Genomic DNA, 18,869 nt, shown 5'->3' with positions numbered 1-18,869 from the left:
TACTTCATGATTTATGAGTTTATCATTAATTCTATAATATTTTAAGGAAAGGGTATCAAAAAATTGTCTTGAAGCAATTGGCCTTTTATAAAAATAACACTAGGCTTCATCTTTTATAACTTAACTGTCTAAAAACAACTATATTTAAACAGTTCATGACTATTCTATATGGTGTAGCTCTGCTGTTTGAATATACAAAAACATATAACCACGTGTTTTCTCTGTGAAAAAAGTACTTTGTTCTATTCTCCGGCTTTGACATTTTGCAAGTTAATTATTTAATAATTTTTCATAAATTAAAATAATGTGGAAGAGTGGCTAATATCTAACTCTATGCCCTTTACTGAAACTTTGCACTTCTGAAATCAACACTTTCAATACCCCTCAAAGAAAACCCTTAAAAGAGAGTACTGTGAATTCTTTACTACTCTTTATATTTTGCTACTAGTTTAATTTATTAACATTGAATGTTAGCACAGTGGGATGTAGCATAAAAAAGAATACAGAGGGGATAGAAATAACACAACAATCTGAGATTTATTTATTTATATATTTTTGTATTTTTTTTTGCCAATCCAGCGACACTCAGGGATCACTCCTTGGCTCTGTTCTCAAAAATCACTCCTGGCAATGAGGAACCAAATGGAGACAATATTTGAGTCACCATCTGTCCTGATTTCAGCTGTGTGCAAGCCAAATGCCCATTGCTGTTGCTTTCTCTCTGCCCCTGGAGATTTAATTTTTAAGGAATAATAAGAAAAAAAAAACATTCCTTGTAGAAAAAATTGTAACTTTGTTCCTTCCTTCTAGGAACAGAACTAATCTACATCAAGCTGTACATGGGGGGAACAGTTCACTAGCATTATGGGCGATAGAGGTGGGGAAGTGGGATGCATGCTGGGAACAGGGGGTGGAGGGAGGGACAACACTGGTGGTGGGAATGCCCCTCCTTTATTATTACTATGTGCCTTAAATACTGCTGTGAAAGGATTTTGTAATTCATTTGCCCACAAAACATTATTTAGGCTCTATTATATGGACCAGCATACATAATCATTCTTGGTTAGATATTCATCTGGTAACAGTAACTAAAGCCCTGATATTACATGGAGGTTTTTAATTGAAAAAGATACAGTAAAGATTCCTGTAATTTGTTTCTTCATTTTACCTTAGAAGGAAGAGTCTGGCATATTATACTTTCATTGTAATTGTTACATTTATAATTGTTATTTATAATTGTTACATTATACTTCACCTCTTCTCTATTTTCCCAAATATTTTGCAATGGTCTATTCCCTAAACATTTATATGTATTCAGTGAAAATAAAGTGTGGATTTAATTTTAATGGTCAACTTCTACTTTTGCCATTTACTTTTAACTCAGTACTTAGATTACTTTCTCTGTATTTAATTTTTTTGGAATATAGAAATAACTCTTCCATTGAACTAGATATACTTCATTTCTCAATTTAACAACTTTGTGCTTATTTTCTCAATGTTTCTTAAAGTATTTACCAAGGAACAATTAATAATTATAGATAAGTTACAACCCAGAACAGTTTCTTCTTAATTCTCTATTTTTTTTTTTTGTGGGTATTTGGGCCACACTCACACTCAGTGACCCTCAGGGGTTACTCTTGCAATGCGCTCAGGAAATCAAGCCTAGCTTCGGGGGGACCATATGAGGACACCAGGGATCTGTCCGAGGTTAGTGCATACAAGGCACCCTTCCACTTGCATCCCTACTTCAGCCCCACAATTGTCTATTTTTAGTTGAATTCAGAGAACCATGTTTTAAAATCCTCTTAGTGGGCCAAGAGGCATTATGGGATGTGCTGATGAGGATGGGGAAGAGATAAGATGCCATAGAAAAGGGCCAGTAGAATAATAAATATATTTTCAAAGCTAGAATCTAAGAAAATATTCTGATCCAGCGGTCACCTTCTCCTAATCTTTCATTGTTGTTTGGAAAGTCATCTATTTTTCTAGCTGTTGTGGCATCTGAGACTAGTCCTAGTCACTCCCTCAACAACATCTGTGTTGTCAGTACCTTTATTTTCTTTTCTCATCTCTCCTGATTCTTTTAGAAACATTTTTTACCCAGTGGGTTTATCTTTTATATTTTGACATATTTTTCTCTAGATTTTCTGCTTGTTTTCATCTTTCTTTACAGATGGTGATAATATTAGCTTTCTTTTCTAGCTCCTTATCCAGTTGTATAGCAGTAAATTGTACTTGCTTTGGGAATTAATTTTTCTAAGTTCCTTTTCTTGCTTTTTACATCTTCAGTTCTGATTCCTTATTCAGTATAACACTCAATATATTACTTATTATTTTGATTTTTATAATCACATATCTTAAGGATATGCTAGGAGATCTAAATATTGTAATTCTGACATACAATTATCTTGGTCCCCTCCAGTTTTTCTCATCACATAAAGTGATCTACATAGGTATAAAATTTAAAAAAGTTGAAGTCAGATGTCTTCCAATCTGACCTTTACTTTAGGTTTCATATTTATGACATCATCAAGTTTCGTGCTCTCTAGCTCAAATAGGAGTCCAATATATGTCCAATTTTATTTACATCATGATTTCCATTAACCTTCATGAAAGTCACCATTATTTCTTGTTCAGTGGCAGTTCACACCACTACTACATCGATTGCCCGATATTGGCAAGGAATACTCATCCCCATTAACTTTGGACACTTGCTTCTTTTTTAGGAAAATAATACACGACCAAAGAAAAACCTGTAAGTATAATTGTTACATTTTTCTACCTTCACTCTTCTTTATTTTTCAAATAGCTTGGCAATATCTTACCTGAGTATTATATGAATGAAATAAAATGTGTGAATTTAATGTTAATGGTCAACTTCAATTTATGAATTTTTCTTTTAGTTCTTAATTTCTTCTCTGTATTTAAATATTTTTGGAATATAAAAGTATAACCTTTTTGTGAAAGTTTTCACAGAAAAACATTTGACCCAACTCTTACCCTTCTGTACAGTGATAAAATTCCAGACAAGGTACATACACTTGAATCACAGTGAAGGATAATGATGACAAAGAAAAGAGCATCAACAAGTACTAGAAAAGGATGCGTGAATGAAAAATTGACTAATGTTGTTATGAATCACTGAGATTGTAGTAGTGCTAGATTTCACACTATAAGATGTGCTGTAGAGAACAAAGAATTCAACTGTAGGCAATATGCTTTCAACTGATGACTGTGACTTGACAAGTTTTCTACCACTCACATCACTCTTCAACCTTAGTATTAACTTCTTTCTTCCCATCACTTGAACACGATATAGACTAATTCCATGACCTCTGTATGCTCCTCAGACTTCTTCACACCACTCTTGATTGACTATCCTATTGCCATGCTGAAAATTTTTGTTGTTCTCTGGTAATTTAAAAATTGTTGGTCACTGGTGGTGGAAATGTTGCACTGGTGAATGTGGGTGTTCTTTTTATTACTGAATATCCAACTACAAACATATTTGGTAGATCATGGTGCATAAAAAAGATATTAAAAATAATTGTAGACTGGGGCAGAATGTGGCCTGAGGAATAGTAGTAGGGCAAGTCTTGCATGCTGCTCGACCTTAGTTTCAATCCTTAGTACTTCTTAGTCTTCTGATCAATGTCATTAGTAGTCTATGAGTACAGAGCCAGGAGAAAAGAGTTTAGGTGTGGTCCAAAACCAAAAAGAGATGAGTGAATATATATATTTATGCAAATAAATATTTAAATACATTGCCTCCAACCCCTCCTATTCTCACTACTTAACCAGGTCCTTTATAGGATTGTCAAGTTCTTGTTATTACTGTTGTTTTTCAGCTCCCTAATATTAGTTCTATATGGCCACTTACTATCTGATATTTCCTTGTAGACATGAAAGGATATCATGTACCAGAGGTAAATTTGCTGAGGGTTTTGATTGCAATATAAAAATGTAGGTGTAAAGTCTACTTATGTAGCTCCCAAAGGTTTTTCTTTATTAAGTTTCCTAGGACATATAGGACCATGAATTTTCATCTTTGTTTCAAAATATCTAGTACAATCTGTGGGCAAGTCTCTAGTTGGGAATCAATATATGATTAGCTAACTGATTGAGATATTTATTTCTATCCTTTTATCTCTATCCATTATAATTAAAATAATGATTAAAACATAAGCATCAAGTATGGCAGAACCCACAATTATTTTGCATGTTGTAAATAAGTATATAAAAGAAATTGTCTGCCTTTCTCCAATTTTACAATCTTACAATAATGACACACTTTTAATCAAAATACTTCAAGGCAGGGCCCGGAGAGATAGCACAGGCGGCGTTTGCCTTGCAAGCAGCTGATCCAGGACCAAAGGTGTGGTTGGTTCGAATCTGGTGTCCCATATGGTCCCCCCGTGCCTGCCAGGAGCTATTTCTGAGCACACAGCCAGGAGTACACCCTGAGCACTGCTGGGTGTGGCCCAAAAACAAAAACAAAAAATACTTCAAGCACTATATCTAAAAGTGTTTGAATCTTCCTGCTTCATTATCTAAGAGGAAATAATACTTTTACCTTTACTGATATCACAGGAGATGTGAAAATATTTTTACCACAGATAAAAATTTAAAGCAATGCCAGCTCACATCTCTTCCCATCGACAGGTAAAACTTAAAGACAAAAAAGACAAATAATTTACTTGTTTCTATTTTTGTTGAATATGTCCATTGCTAACACAGCAGGACTGTGGAGAATACTCAACTAATATTTTTTGTATAGATGTAGTATGAAAACACACATCTTTATTATCAGTGCAAAATAAAATATAAATATATACATGTATATTTGCTAATTTCTAATGTGTTACTAGACAAGTTTGTAAATATTAGAGAGAAACTCATAAATATAAATCAAGACACAATAAAAATAATAAAACTATAAGCACACAAAGATATTTTATTCAAATTTGTGAAAGCCTAGGATAAGAACCAGTTTGAGAATGGCTGTTCCATAATTTAAAAAGTAGAAAGGCAAATTTGTTCACTGATCTACAAAAATTTCTTTAAACTTGTTTTCATCGGTTGTTTTAACTTTTTCATTCGTCATCTAATTTGGTATATAATAACAACTAAGAAAGTGTCAGATAATGAAGTGGATAGGTTCTACAAATAAAATTAAAATCAAGCAATCCTTGACTAAAAATACGAGGAAATAGTAAAAGCAGCTCTCAGACAGGAGCAATAATTTGAAGCTTAATTTCCTATATTTGCACTGTTCTTATCTGGAAAAAAGCTAAAATTGAATTATATATCATTCCTTTTCATGTGTCATTATTAAAAATTGCCATTATTATTAATTGTCTAACCTCAAAATAAGAAGATCTTGCTAGGCGTGAAGGCAATATTGGATGCTACCAGGAAATTATAATTTTATATTTGTTATTATCTTTCATCTTTTTGATATACATCATATGTAGTACTTGATCTCAATCAATTCTCAATTATAAAAAGGTGAAAGTCAGTAGATATAACTTATGCTATTAAATGATTTCAAAAGCCAAGAGATTGTAAAATAGAAGAATAAGAACACAGTATATACATTTTGTTATCCTAATTGAAACAATTCTTAATCCCTACATGTCCATAAATCAATAAAAATATTTTAACAAGGTCTTTTTGATTCTTCTACTCATTTTGCATCACATTTCATAGATGAAGAAGAATTTTCTGACTTTAGATAATACTTTAAAATTTGGACATTATGTAATTCCATGAGGTATTGACTGGAAGTAGCTAAAACAATTGATAATGAGAACTAGAAAACCTCTCAATTTAATCATAAAATAGGAATGTTTTGTGGGGCCAGACTGATCACACAGTGCTTAGAATGTTTGCCTTGCACACACTGAACTGACCCTGGTTTGTTCTCTGGCCAACCAGGTTTTAATCCCTGACATCCAATACTTGAATCTGCAGGGAGTAATCCTTGAACACCACCTTGTTTGGCTCCCAAACCAAAAACCAAAAGCAAACAAGAAAACAAATAAATACTTGGTTTGGGGCAAGGTAGGTACACTGGTACATGAGAAATCATTAATAGTATTGTCAATAATATAGAAATTAAGAAATTTAAAAGTTAAAATGTTTTGTGAAATTTTATGGACTTTTATAAATATCAGACTTCTAAGAAAACTTCTAAGTTCTAAACCTTTAAATATAAAAAATTTTGTTTACTTAAAATGGGACAACTGCTACATATTCAATTGAATTGTTCTATTAAATTTTATAAAGCAAAAATGTGTATCAAATACAGATTCAATTTACCTTTATCAAAAGGCCTTATTTAAACATGAGTTATAGCCATAATAAATTTATAAACATTAATTACCTTTCAAATACATTTAGTGACAGAATTTCTGATTATGGCCATAAATAAGAACTTTGAGAAAATAAAATACAACCTTTTACCCTGCCATAGTGTCTGCAACAAAATGATCTCTTTTCCCCTTCTCATTCACCTTTTAAATTTACTGTGAAGTGTCTTCTGCTGGTCCAGAACTTACAACCCTGTCAGCTCAGACATGAACATATATTCAGTTGTCTCTTACATTCTCTCTTGTGCTATATCTAGAGTAGTTATTGGACATTTGATAAATTTGTCACAGTAGACCTTGTCCTCCAAACTAAACCACAAACATTTTGAAACCACTATTTTACAGTACTCAGAACAAATGAAATAACTCTCAAAAAAGAAATCAGCTCATGGTTATGCTTTTAACAACATCAGTTTTATTAAATTCATTCACATAACAATGCTTTGCGGTGCTTTAATAAAATAAAACATAACAATGCTTTTCAGTCTGTTAGATTAAAATCAAGTTATTAGGTATTAAAATATATCATTGATATAAAATTCAGGCAATAGTTTTGTTTAAAAATTACTTGAGAAATTAATTTATCTAACTTATACATTTTTGAATAACTATTGTTCTCTTTAAATTATGACAGTTTTCCTAAACAAGAAAAATATGGAATTAAGGTGAAAAATATTCAGAATCTTATAAAAACACAAATCTAAATCAAACATTACTATTTTATATTTCTCTTACCATTATGACATTTTTATTTACTTGGACCTTGAGTATATTGAAAAGTCTAACTTTTGCATAGATAAGAAAATACAAAATTATTTAATAAATACAATTTTTAAAATTAATATATAACTTGTTGACTCAATCTACTTTCCAAAACACTAAAATCAGTGAGTTCTAAAATATTATCCAAATATTATTAGAATAAGTAAAATGCTTATCATAATTATCATTATATTATATTGTACTATATGCTTTCTAATTCAAATTGCCAGAATATTTAACTAAAATAATTAAATATATTCCAGGAATATTTTTTATTATGTAGGAATATAAGAAAAGGATATATTTACTTAATTAGAATTCATTTTGTTCTTTTAACAAAATATCCTTATCATAATTTATCTCAGTTCAGCATATGAGATTCATCATCTAAATAGAACAGAATACTATGGTTACTGTAATAATCAGCCTTATACTTATTTTTCCTAAAAATATGCAACATCAATTAATTGTAGCTTTAATATGATATACTTAGTAGAGTTCCAACTGAATGCTCCTGAAATAACTCATTTCCACTATATGTTGACTTAGTCTTAGAATTAAAAAAGAGATTGGATTAAGCCATATATCAAAAGAATACATACATATGTCTATTGAAAATTACTTAGAAATTTTTTTTTGGAAAGACTAAAGACATCTGTTATATTTGAGCTTGTTGTTCTTAGTACTTTGTTTTAGCAGCACCTAAGAAGAAAATTCAAAAGTTATCAGGATCTGATTAGCAACATTATTCTCTGTGAGGCTGAGGCAACAACTAGCTAAACATGTCAGAGTTCTTAAGAAACTAAGAGCCATTTTGAGTCTATTGAATCTAACTGATACTAGAAGATAAGAAATAAAAATTTGGAACAGCATATAGCTCATGTTTTACTTAGCTCTAATTGCTGAATTCACTGTTTTGATTGTGAGTTTTCTGTGGTTATTAAAACTGTTAAGTATAAAAAATATTTTTAATTCACCAATAGTACTGAATTAAAAAGTTTCAAGGTATTAGAGAAATTAAATTTAAAATCTAGCTAGGAGAGCATTTAACTTGAGTTCTATTTTATATGAATGTTCACTTTAATGTATAATTAGATTGAGAAATAATATAAAAGGTAAAATTTTATCAGAGGATACACAGTAAGAAAATTAAAGATAATAAATTGAGAACATTATAATTACACGTGGTGAGTCACAGGGTCTACTTATGAATCTGTGCTCTGTATTCACACCTACTGGTAATTCAGTGGACCATGTGTTCCTACACAACTCATGTGCCTATTCTGCATTTATACCCAGCATTTTGAGCTACCTCTCAGGTTTCGGTTTTATTTGGAGGGGTGTGGGCACACCCAGTGACGCTCAGGGGTTACTCCTGGCTCTGTGCTCAGAATTCACTCCTGACTTGGGAATCATACGGGCACTGGGGATTGAACCCATGCTCTACCGCTGTGCTATTGCTCCAGTCCTAGGATTCATTATTTTATATTGGCTACCAAATAAAACTTTCTGCAATCCCATACAATTGCATTCATAAATCTATTAGCTTGATCAATTATTAATTAAAATATGATTGCTAAGAGACTCATTACAACAATCTAGTAATAAAAACTGTCAATGTATTCTATCAGTAACTTATTTTAAGGGTTGATAACTAAATTTTTTTATGCAGAAGTTTTAGTTTAGATGGGATTTTTAAAAGTACTTGTGATACATTTTAAATGCATGTTTATAGAATAAGTAAAATTTTTATACACAAATGTGATAATTCTTTAAACATGTATGTAATGTGTATACTCTGTAATTATACATATTTATATAACATATATACTTGCCTGTACTTTTTGAAAGCAGAACCAGCTGACCCAAAATATAAAATAGAATCTGAAGCAAGAAGCAGCTAATGACAACTTGATGTGGGGGGGGGCAAAGATATCCAAGAATATATATTTAGCTTCAATCATTGCCAAGAAGAAAGAAGTTGTGAACTGGTATTGAAGAACCAGGAACTAAAGAAGAAAAGGAATTTTCCAACTCTACCTTGTTTTCCTAAATAGATTCTATCAAATTTTCTCAAATATCAATGCACTGAGAGTTCTCACTACCTCTCAGAAAACAAGAAAGCCATAAACATTGCCATGACATGACTCTAATGTGCTGAAGGAAATCCAAATTTGCCTATACACCTTTTCCCAGGGAAATTATGATCTAAAGAATGAAATGTTATGTTAGACTTTCTTAATAAAACAAAATTAAGATAAATAGGTTCCAAAAGTTTTACTTTACTAAACATTCAGATGAAATATTTTTAGGCACTAGAAATATCATAATGTACAAACATTTAAGTCTATGCAAACAAGTACACATGTATAGATCTAAAGGTAAAAAATAGGTTGGAGAGACAATACAGAGATTAAGAATCTTGATTTTCAGTTTGTTAATCTGAGTTAAATCCGTGGCACTCCATATGATTCTGTGAACAAACAGAAATAATTCCTTTTAATAGGATTAAGAAAAATCCTTGGTGATTGCCAGTTGTACACCAACCCCTACTCCCAAAGCAGACAAATTATATGAAAGTAAAGGAATTTATATTCTTTTTTTTCGGGGGGGGCACACCCGGTGACTCTCAGGGGTCCTGACTATGTTCTCAGAAATAACTCCTGGGGGGATCATATGGGTCGCAGGGGGATCGAACTGCTGTCCGTCTTAGGCTATTATGAGCAAGGCTTACCACTTGTGCCACTGCTCTAGCCCCTAGAATTTATAGACTTATTTGCTCTTAAGATACTTTTCTAAAACAAAAGTAAAAGCAATGTGCTATGTGTTTCATATAGTATAGACAAGTAAGATGTATTATTGCAAGAAAAGCAAAAGGAATAAGAGGAAGAGATTTGGAATATATAATTGATAGTAAAAAGCACAGTAAATAAAAAATTTTAAAAAAGTACAGTAAATATCAAACTATATAATAATACATAAAATTGTTCTTACTAAAATATAAGTTATTGTAGTACAAATAGTTTCCATAGGCATCAATAATCATTAATATATATATTTTAATCATAAGTAAAGTAGCATAGATAATATAAACAAAGAATGGGTCAGCTAGAAATCAGGTATTAATTATGTCTATTCAGACACTACTTAGCATTTTACATGGAATTTTTTACATAGCCAATTGCTATAATGGTCACTTAAACTACAAGGAATCTATATATCAAATAAAGTGTAACATTGTTATATTAGAATACAAATAAAAATATTACTTGGGGCCAGAGTGATGTTATACAATGTGTAGGGCAATTACCTTGCACATGACAGACCCAACAATGATTCTTGGAACCCACTGTTATTTCCTATGCCCTCCAGGAGCAATCCTGAGTGTAAAGCCAGGAATAAATCTTGAGAACTGCTGAGTATGACACAAAACCAATGAATAAATAAATAAATAAAATAAGATTTTTGCATACATTTCTTACAAGAAATGTATACTCCTTCAAGATGCATTAAAAGAAAGCTGCCAACAAAGGAATATATAGCATGTAAACACTAACAAGAAAAATGGAATACTACATTATTTTCAAACAAAGTAGTATTCAGAACAAGGCAGATTATTTGAGATAATGAGGGACTTGGTACAATATTAAAGAAATTAGTTAACTAATAACATAAAACTATATGAATCAAACTATATCTATTTTGTAATGAAATATGTGAATACATAAGATAAAACAATTCCCTTATAAAACAAATTTTATAGTTCTATTTGAATACATCAGCAACTATGTCTTAAGAAAATTCTAGTATAAGCAATGCTCTAATTAATTTAGATTTATTAGATAAGATTTATTCCCAGGAGTGGAAGTTAAGAAGGAATAATTTGGATAAATTGTATTTAAATACAAATACAAATATTTAGATACAAGTTGTATCTGAATACTTACTGAAAATAAGGTATCTGTTCTCTGCATTATTTTACAAGAATATTAATCAAATATTCAATTATTTATTTATTTATTCTTAGTTCTTGGGCCACAGTCAGAGTTGCCCGGGGTAACTCTAGGTTTTGCACTTTAAGGAATAACTTCTGGAAGGGCTCCTTTGTGTTAGGGAATGAACTCGCAAGGGCCAGCTACATGCAAGATAAGCATCTTACATACTGTAGTATATTGCTAGCCCATAAACAATGTTTAAAGAACAAAACAATTTCTAAACGGTCTCTTTTGGAAAATATAAGAGGAGAAAATAATTCCATATTATAAAACTATTATAATAAGCTCCTTGGGGCCGGGCGGTGGCGCTAAAGGTAAGGTGCCTGCCTTGCCTGCGCTATCCTTGGACGGACCGCGGTTCGATCCCCCGGTGTCCCATATGGTCCCCCAAGCCAGGAGCAACTTCTGAGCGCATAGCCAGGAGTAACCCCTGAGCGTTACCGGGTGTGGCCCAAAAACCAAAAAAAAAAAAAAATGAAAAAAAAAAATAAGCTCCTTAAAGAAAAAAAGAAACTATATTTCATGATCATGGATAGAAATATCCTGAAAAAATTAAGCATATTAAATCTTAAGCCATTTATTGGAAGGGGGTGTAGCTGGAGGTTGGGGAGTATTATGTGATGCTCGGGGAATACTTCTGGCTCTGTATTTCAGGATCACTCCTAGTAGGCTCTGTGGATCAATGGGATGCAGGTGATCAATTCTAGGTTTTTGAAGTGCAAAGCAAAACCCCTACCTGCTGTGTTATGCATACTGTCTACCAGATGTATTATCTGTTGTATTATTGCTCAGGCCCCAAAGCCAGTATTGTAATTTTATTTATTTGTTGTTTTGTGGAGATGTGTAAAGGCAATGCTAAAAGATCACTCTTTGTGTTACTGGAAGGATCATACGGGGTGTCAGTAATCAAACCTGGGGTTGTCACATGAGAGGAAAACACCCTCACCTCTGTACTTTCACTTCAGCTGTGAATCTATACCTAGTTATTTTCAATTTACATAAGCTAGTCACCAGATTATCTTGGATAGTCCACATAATCTTTAATCATAGCTATTTTAAACTTCCAAGTCAATGCTAAATGTGATTATCTCTATTATATTTTTCTGTTGATAAAGTTTTTAAGTATCAAAATTTCCAAGTTCCATACATAAAATAAAGAACATCACTTATATTTTACTCCATTGATAATATTAAAAGAAAATAATATTTTACTTCCATTATATATTTTCTTGTCACTAGGGTAAATTAAAATAACACTCAAGTATTGTAATTTACATAATAATGAATAAGAAATACATTTCTGAGGCCTGAGCAGTGCTGTAAGCAGTAAGGTGTCTGCCTTGCCTGCGTGCTAGCCTAGGACTGACCACGGTTTGATTCCCTGGTGTTCCATATGGTCCCCCAAGCCAGGAGCCATTTCTGCATGCATAGTGAGGAGTAATCCCTGAAAGTCACCAGCTGTGGCCCCCCAAATACCAAAAACCAAAAAGAAAAAAAAAGAAATACATTTGTAAGATATAATAAGATGTGATTTTTATTTTTTATTTTTTAATTAATTTCTTATTTTTAATTATGAGAACAATGATGCAAAGAGGAAAAGGTAAAGTTACAGTGAAAGGACAATAGCCCATAAACAGAGCTCTCAGAAGAAATCCCCTTGCTGACGCCTAAATATTGAACTTACAGTCAAAGAACATTAAGAAAAATAAGGCAGAACCCATGTATAATTACTTTGTCCACAAGTCCCCAGATTGTAGTACATTATAAAATTTCTTAGCAGTACACAAAACAACCTAAAGCCATGAGATTTATGTGACTCCTTAAACATTGAAGGCATAGTATTTTTTTTTATATTTTCATGCACATGCATATTAGTTTAAGTTAACATCAAAAGTTTGAGGGTTTTTTAAGGGTTAGTCAAAAGAGCATGGTAAAAACGGTGTTAGAGTGGCAAATATTGTTTGCATAGGCCCACCAAAATATGGGTGATATGGAAAGGAAAATTTTTGGTTTAAATACAAGGAGACTCTACCCCTGAAGTTTCCTGGCATAAGACCAACTCTAGGCTCCAGGCAAACTAGTTTATTCAATCCAAGTCATTGTCTGTAGTGCCAATACAGTTTTATTTTTCATGCAGTCTCTATTGTTGACATCAGGTTTCTGTATTAAAGATCCTGGAATCTGCACATCCTACATTGAAGTCAGGCTGGTGTGGAGTATCCTCTAGTTTCACCTCACAATTAAGGGGCAATACAGAAAGCCCTGTCCAGTAAGCAGGTCATTGTTGTTGTTAAGTCTTCTCAGTATTAAGGGAAGTCTCTTTTGAGTAGGTCGATGTCAGAGCAGCAGTAGGGTTTTCCCTGGTAGAGGATTGATTGCCTCCAGGTGATGTTATAAACAACCTTGGGTGCTTCGTAGATGTCTTCCCTGAATCAGGGTGAATGGATGTGTTTTTTAAAAAAGCTATAAAATAGTATTTTGTCAGTTGCACATGAATAAAACAAATCTAAGGCTGGATTTTTATATAGTTTTTAATGTGTATACTTTGAACATTCAGAATTTTACATTTTATTTGCCATCATATATTGTTAAGGAAACCAAATGGCATCTACTTATATTAATTATACTATTTTGCTGGTATTTAGAAGAAAATTAACTCAATTTATATTAAAGCTTAAAGGAAGTGTTGGTCTATGTAAATGTGAAGTTCTAGAAGCTTTGAGATACTAATATTTGAGGAACAAGTATTATACAAATTATTATACATTATTATTATAAATTATTAGACATTATTATTATTTTATTTAATAATTTTATTTATTTTAGTCTGACATATATAAAATTAATGGCAAAAGTTGTTACCTAGATGTTAATCTAGTTTGAGACATTTATTTTTCCTTTGGGTGAAATAATCAATTATAATAAATCATATTTAATGTGTTTTATATTAGAAAGGATAATTTTACTATCAAATAAGGCACAAAAGAATTTATTTTATATAATAAACTAGGACTTTTTACCAAAAGTTTTAAAGATAAGAGAATTTGAGGGTGGTTTTTTTTCATTGACATTTTAAAACTAACAAAATAAGCTTCTTCATAAGCAATTGAATTTACATATTTGAAGTTAGGACATTGCCTGCTGGATTGTGTTGTTTTACTGAAGCAAACTGATATTTTTCTATGTTTACTGCTGAGTTATGTTGGCAGAACCTTGGGAGTTAAATTTAGTGATAAATGAGTGACTATGTATCATCCCGACTACCTACTACTACTCTGTTATGGACTTTCAGAGAAAGTTTTTTATTAAATGTGAGAGAAGATGAAAACTGTTTCCAAAAAATGAAATATTATTACTCTTACAAGCTTATATTTAGCCCAAAGCATTCATGTAGCTGAAGTGAGATAAAAGCCTCACAAAAACTGTATTCTTATGACTGTCCAAATAGTTGGCATAATTCTAATAAATTTAATCAAACTATAGCTTAATGCTGAAAAGTGCAACTATTTTATGTATATACTTATGAGCTATAAGTATATATATGTATATATATGTACTAATACAATCAATACCATCTTATCTAAAATAACTGCTACCAATTAAAGATTATGGATGATTATACACTTGTGTACATTATCTCTTCAGAATGTACAACAAATTAAAATAAAACTTAAGACAAACTCATTGTACAAGAGACAGGGATATTTGGGCAGAGATATTTGAGAGTAGAAGAAAGTAGAAAAGGAGGTAATTATGGTCTCTGATGTTTTCTACCTTGGACTTAGTTATTCCTAAGAACACAGAAATTCTTTTAGTGGGTTAATTTAAAATTCAGAGTCTTTACTGACTCTTCCCATTGTCTATAACTTGACCATCAGGTAGAGTAGCTTGTTTTAGTTTCAGAATATATAATATGTATATATATACACATATATAAATACACACATATGTGTGTATATTTAATATCATTATTAATGAAATTAGTTCTTTATATTTAATATAAACAAGACCTTCAGAATGCAGGAATAAAAATTATATTCAGAACTCATTATATAGTAGACTTGATTAATAATTTTCTCACTTTATTATAATTACCTGCATGCTACATTTATATAAAATAAAAAATATAATAAAAAATTAAAATGGGCCCGGAGAGATAGCACAGCGGCATTTGCCTTGCAAGCAGCCGATCCAGGACCAAAGGTGGTTGGTTCGAATCTCGGTGTCCCATATGGTCCCCCGTGCCTGCCAGGAGCTATTTCTGAGCAGACAGCCAGGAGTAACCCCTGAGCATCGCCGCCGAGTGTGGCCCAAAAAAACAAACAAACAAAAAAAAATTAAAATGTCATAAAAAACTTTACCAATTTATGATCAATCAAGTTTAAAATGAAAATACATTAATATAGATGGGCTGGATATCATTTATTTATTTGTTTTTGCATATTTGGCAATATCTGCGTATTTTGTGTATCTGGCAATGCTCAGGGGTTATTCCATGTTTTCTATACTGGAATTACTACTGGCAGTAATTGGGGACCAGTCTGATGACAGGAATTAAATTTGGGTTGGCGAAATTCAAGACAATTGCCCTACCCACTGTATTATCTCTCTAGCCCCATGGTCATAAATTTATATCTAAAGACTTTCAATGATAGATTTATCTCATTTGCTATACCATAGCATATTATTCAATAATTCCTTAGGTTCAAATTTGAAAGTAATCATGAAAATGTTTAATTTATGAAATATAAAGTAAATTATGGTGGATAATACTTGATGATTATTAAAAAGAAGACCTCATACAAATCCAGAAAGATAAGTAAATGAAATTAGTGAATGTTGAAGGAAAAATCACTTTTTCTTATTAATTACAATTAATAAATTCAGAACATTTTGTTGACAAAGCCATATATTTGTACTGTTTAACTGAATCATCTCACTAAGTTCCTTCTTATATTGCATGCCTGAAGCAAATAAGACATTCGTGATAGAGAGCAGCTTTAACTGGTGGTTTTACACTTTGAACTTTTCACTATTACTTAAACTTTAATGGTACAATGGCCATAAAAGATTGATTCCCCTTACCCTAAACCCCTTGGACTATATCTGGTAGTGCTCAAATTTTACTCCTGCTTCTATGCTTACTAAAATCGGGGATCGAGGCCTGAGAGGTGGCTCTAGAGATAGGGTGTCTGCCTTGCAAGCGCTAGCCAAGGAAGGACTGCGGTTCTATCCCCTGTGTCCCATATGGTCCCCCCAAGCCAGGGGCGACTTCTGAGCACTTAGCCAGGAGTAACCCCTGAGCATCAAACGGGTGTGGCCTCCCCAAAAAACCAAAAAATAAATAAATTTATTTAAAAAAATCGGGGATCATATGCGATGCTAGAGATAGTTCAGCTGCATGCAAGGCAAGGGACCTCCCTTTTGTACTCTCTCTTGATTTGCTTTATTTTCTATCTATTCAGCATAAATTTCTTAATTAAGTTGATCCTTTTGCAACTTGTCACTATTTCAGCACCTCAGTAAACCCTCACAAAGATTAAGATTACATTAGTTCTGGAAAAAACACACAAATATTTTTTCCTTTATGGTTTGGGCCAATTGCTGTTCCTTGTGGACAATAAAAGGGTTCCCTGAGTTGTCAAGTAAATTATTTCAGCCCTCGAAAACTGAGCATTACATTTTTCATTAAAGACCCCATTGATAGTATGAGTCCAACATTGTTTCTATTCATACTCATTCAAGTCTCAAACTAATGCCAAATGTTTAAAGAAATCCTTTATTCTCATCTCTCACTAATTATTTCATAGTAATAATAATAATTATTATTATTTGCTCTTGTCATGAAATATCTTTTGAACAACTGAGCACTATGAGATATGTTTCATCTTAAGCATATTTATTAAATTTATACAAAAGTCTAGACTACATGTCTTGGTGGGGAATTAAAAATTTTTCCTGTGTAAATATATAAAACTCTGTAAAATTCTCTTCAGAAACTTACCTTTATCTGAAGAAGTCACTTAGAAGTGGGGTGTCTAGTTTAGATATATACACTGAAAATAGAGAAATCATTATTTCTGTGCATTAGAAATAAAGATAAGCTCTAGGTTTTAAAACTTATTTTAGTCAAAGGTCACCTTATATATTTGAACGTGTTTAAGGAAAAAATTGCATGACTTTTTACCATATTTGGCAATCTATTTTAAGGTAACGAAATTAAAATATTCTTTGATTATTTGTATAGTATTAATTTACTAATTCAATAAATTTTAATTTTCTGATTTTTATAGAAATGAGGGAGCACATCAATAAACTATAAAGGCAAAAAAGAGAATTTTACTCTTATAGAGTTTGAAAAGTTTTCAAGTATACTTTATGCTTTTTGAAGAAAAATTCAAATTTATAATTAATTTTGAAATAATTTAGTTTGTAAAAATTTTCCTTGCCAAAAGGTTTCACCATTTTAATCTGATTGTTATGTGAATAAAATCCAGCATTACAACTGACTATTAAAATATCTCCTTTCACAATATACTATTTTCTTATATGCCTATTCAGGTTTATTTTTACATTACTTAGTTTCCTTTGTTATATATTTTATCTCATTCTTAAGCCAAGGACTAAATGATTATCAAAAAAAAATGTTTAGAATGGGCCTTTTTATAGGAGATGCCAGAAGTATTGCCTGGCACAAAATTTGGAACAGAAGAGTTCTTTTTATTCTCTAAAGTTAAGATACACTTCAGAAGACTAAGTGTTAATCAAATTCACAAAGAACGTGTTTTAGAGAAAGGAAAAATACTAGGTAATTAATGGCTAACAAGGCACATGAAACCTTTTCTACCAAAAGACCTACTCTCTTCTTAATCTCTCATCTTTGGAATTCAACATTAATTTCCCCAGCTTTCAATCTTTGGGCTCCTTCCTAGTCTCCACAATAATTTTATTCTATGTCCTTACATTTTATACATACATTTATCTTCATTTGTCCTAGCTCTTTAAAAACCTAGCAATATACTTTAAGAATGTGTAAATTATTGATAATTTTTTCTTTGGAAAACAAATGTTATAATTATTAATATTCTACCCCAATTTGTAAAGCCAAGGAAGGAGAGTTGATAGTTGAGTTGTGGTAGAAGAATTATTGGTTATTAAAGACAAAAACATATCTTGCTTATTTAAAGGAAAGTTAAAAAATATGTATTGATGTTGACTGTATTATGTACTGGACATGTTTCTCATTGAAGATACTGAGTTTAGAGATATTAAACAAATTGCTCAAAGTTGGATTGCTACTAATGATAGTATTGAACTTTTTATTCATACTTGACCCAAATCTTTTTAAATATTATGCTTTATATTTAGTAAGTTTGTGTATTTGAAAAAATAAGTGCATATTAATTAATCATAATAATTTTTACTTACCTAATTGCCAGAATATGTTTAACAACTAATATGTGAGATTAATGAGATTGGGAAACTATTTGTAGTTAGACTAACTAGACATTAATTTGTTACATCTTTAGACATGTATTTGTGATAGTTATATGTGTCAATCTAGGCCCACTCTTGAATTTAGTGACTTAGTCAAACACCTAGTTGTGCTTGTGAAGAATGTTTATAGATGTGGTTAAGAAGTGTAAGTTCTCTCCAGGCTGAGGCAAGCCTGCTCCCCAGTACCAGCGACCGGCAGTGTGACCCTAAATCTGCTGTTTTGTTTCTGTTCCAGACTCCCAGA

Source organism: Suncus etruscus, chromosome 1, assembly GCF_024139225.1.
Source record: "Suncus etruscus isolate mSunEtr1 chromosome 1, mSunEtr1.pri.cur, whole genome shotgun sequence".
Taxonomy (NCBI): domain Eukaryota; kingdom Metazoa; phylum Chordata; class Mammalia; order Eulipotyphla; family Soricidae; genus Suncus; species Suncus etruscus.
Note: the sequence above shows the minus strand (reverse complement) of the source record.